The sequence below is a fragment of the Alexandromys fortis genome, unplaced genomic scaffold (assembly GCF_014885135.2).
Source record: "Alexandromys fortis isolate MF-2015 unplaced genomic scaffold, M_Fortis_MF-2015_v1.1 scaffold_3, whole genome shotgun sequence".
NCBI lineage: Eukaryota > Metazoa > Chordata > Mammalia > Rodentia > Cricetidae > Alexandromys > Alexandromys fortis.
In genome coordinates this window covers 14,677,020-14,680,341 of record NW_026067909.1, presented here as the reverse complement: position 1 = coordinate 14,680,341, position 3,322 = coordinate 14,677,020, and the positions used below count along the sequence as shown (strand labels likewise).

General features: G+C 42.8%; 1 pseudogene; it reads left to right on the top strand.

The window, feature by feature from the left end:
• The first annotated feature begins 772 nt into the window (after window positions 1–772).
• LOC126498250 (transcription factor BTF3-like) lies at window positions 773–1,492 on the top strand (annotated as a pseudogene).
• Window positions 1,493–3,322: the final 1,830 nt, after the last annotated feature.

Below are 3,322 nucleotides of genomic sequence, written 5' to 3'. Positions count from 1 at the left end.
CCTTGTCCATGGAGACACATTCCAAGACGCCCAGTGCATGACTGAAACTTCTGATAGTGCTGAACCCTATGTGAACTGTTTTTCCTATACACACATACCTATAAAAAAGTTTAATTTTTAGGCTAGGCGTTATAAAAGATTAGCACTAATAATTAGTAAAATAAAAGTTAGAATAAACCAGGCGGTGATGGCGCACGCCTTTAATCCCAGCACTTGGGAGGCAGAGGCAGGTAGATCTCTGTGAGTTCGAGGCCAGCCTGGTCTACAAGAGCTAGTTCCAGGACAGGCTCCAAAGCCACAGAGAAACCCTGTCTGGAAAAACAAACAAATGAACGAACAAACAAACAAACAAACAAAAAGGTAGAATAATATGCTGCCTTTTTTTTTTTTTTTTTTGGTTTTTTGAGTGCGAATATGCTGCCTTTTGAGACAGGATTTCTCTTCGTAGCTTTGGAGCCTGTCCTGGAATTCACTCTGTGGACCAGGCTGACCTCGAACTCAGAGAGATCTACCTGCCTCTGCCTCCTGAGTGCTAGGATTAAAAGCATGCACCACCACTGCCAAGTGAATATAATCATTTCTTATAACATACAGTGTTTATCTGTCTTCTTTGTTCAGTTTTACAGTTTTTGTTTATGTCTGTAGAATTTTCCATGTATTTTTGTGCAATTATGTGTGCACAGTTCCTGCAGAGGCCAGAAAAGGACGTCAGATCCTCAAGAACAAGAGTTTCAGACAGGAGCGCGAACCCTAGTCCCCCGCGCGGCCCCATTTCCACTCCGACAAGATGAAAGAAACGATCATGAACCAGGAAAAACTGGCCAAGTTGCAGGCACAAGTGCGCATTGGTGGGGAAAGGAACTGCTCGCAGAAAGAAGAAGGTGGTTCACAGAACAGCCACAGCAGATGATAAAAAACTGCAGTTCTCCTTAAAGAAGTTAGGGGTGAACAATATCTCTGGTATTGAAGAGGTGAACATGTTTACAAACCAAGGAACAGTGATCCATTTTAACAACCCTAAAGTTTAGGCGTCTCTGGCAGCAAACACCTTCACCATTACAGGCCACACCGAGACAAAGCAACTGACAGAAATGCTTTCCAGCATTCTAAACCAGCTTGGGGCAGACAGTCTGACTAGTTTAAGGAGACTGGCTGAAGCTCTGCCCAAACAATCTGGGGATGGAAAAGCACCCCTTGCTACTGGAGAGGATGATGATGATGAAGTCCCAGATCTGGTGGAGAATTTTGATGAGGCTTCTAAGAACGAGGCAAACTGAACAGAGGGGACTTCTGAAGAAGTGACTCTTGCAGAAGTTACAGGAGCTGCTATTTTATATCATGGCTGCTTTTTAAAGGTCTTTTGTTTATGGATCTGATCAAATCTAGATCGCTACTATTTTTAAGCCCAAGCCCCTTGGACACTACAGCTCTTTTCAGTTTTTGCTTAAACACAATTCATTCTTTGCAGCAAGTTAAGCTGAAGAAGCCTGGGAATAAAGTTTGGAAAAGAGTTAATAAAATTCTTTGCCTAGTAAAAAAAAAAAAAAAAAAAAAAGAGTTTCAGACATTCTTAGTGGCCAGGTCCTTTGCAAGAGCAACAAGTACAGCTACCTGCTGAGCCATCTCTCCAGGTTCTGTTTTGTTTTGCTTTTTTTTTGAACAAGGGTAATTCTGGCTAGCCAGAAATTCTATGTAGAGGGTTAGCCTCTGCCTCCCAAGAGCTGGAACTAAAAATGTGAGCTATCACCAAGGTGGTGGTGGCAGTGCACAACTTCACACCTGGCTTGTTCTCACTCTTGTGCTGATGTGAGACCACACAATGTGAAGTCCACGTGATGAGATGAAGCAGAATAGACAACAGGCATTGTGGCATAATGTTAGGTCTCTCCTCAAGGCTCAGGGTTACTTGCTCAAGCTCTACATTCCAGCACAGTTGGTCTGACGACTGTTGTGATACTTTATGTTCTGATAAATATAGCTTGCCTAGAGGGTGGAGCTAGCCACTAGTTAACCATAGAGATCTGGAGGTCTTACAGACAGGAGAGTAATATGTACAACTGGATGTTTCTCTCCCATCCGCCAGTTCCAATAAACCACTCAGAGGCTTATATTAATTATCAATGTTAGGCCAAAGGCTCAGGCCTATTACTAGCTAACTTGACTGTGGCCAGCTGCTAGCATGTTGTTCCTTGGGTGGAGAGAGGAAGTGATTAGGCTGGGGGAGAAGGATAGACAGGATCTAGGCCCTTTGGTCTGAGTAGTCAGTCGAAAGATAAGAGGTGACAGTGGCTGGTCCTTCTCTGACCTTTCAGCTTTTACCCAGATATCTGACTCCAGGTTTTTAATTATTAAGACTAATTAATTAGGATCGCACTTCAGACAACCAAGATGGCCATGAAGTAGCTGACAGGTGGGTTTCCTATAGTATGGGTTTACTGAACAAAGTGGTAATTTGGGTCCTAAGCAGTGAGGAGCAGGACACCCAAGAGACTTTATCAGACTACTTAGAACAGTGGGTAATTGGTAAATTATTTATGGAATTTTACATTTAATGTTTTTTGGAAACAGGTTAACCACAGATAACTGAAGCAGTCAAAAACAAAACCTTGGGTAGGAAAAGTAATTAAAATAGATCCATGATCTAAATGCAACGTCTAAAACCATAAACTCTTACAAGGACATAGGCTAAAGTCACCTGAAAAATGATTTTTTTTCTCCTTTTTTTTTTCAAGAGAGTCTCTCTGGAGCTCACTCTGAGTACATTACTTTCCCAAGCAACTTCTGGTACTTCCTCTGCAATTGCATGGTTTTGGGGTTTTTTTTGTTTTTTCGAGACAAGGTTTCTCTGTAGCTTTGGTGCCTGTGTTCTAGAACTAGCTCTTGTAGACCAGGCTGTCCTCAAACTCACAGAGATCCGCCTGTCTCTGTTGGGATTAAAGGTGTGTGCTATCACCGCCTGGCTGCAATTGCAAGTTTTCCTCATAATTCAAGGACCCCTGGGCCCAGATGAAATTAGGTCTTAGCTTCTGAATCTGGCTGCTAAGCAGATCCATGATTCATAGCCATTCTGACTCGAATAGGGTGGTCTAACAGTCCTTGTGCCCCGGATAGAAACACTATTGCGTAGTTTCCTCTCCAGTTCCCTACCAGATGCTGAATCCTTGCACTGGATTTGATTTATCTACTTATGGCTTCATGTCCTATAAAATAGGTAGAACTTGAATACAAAGTAAGTAGAACTTGGATTCTGTGTCGCTGTCAAGAGTTTGTCTAACCAGGGGGCTGGAGAGATGGCTCAGTGCCTGCTCTTCCAAAGGTCCTG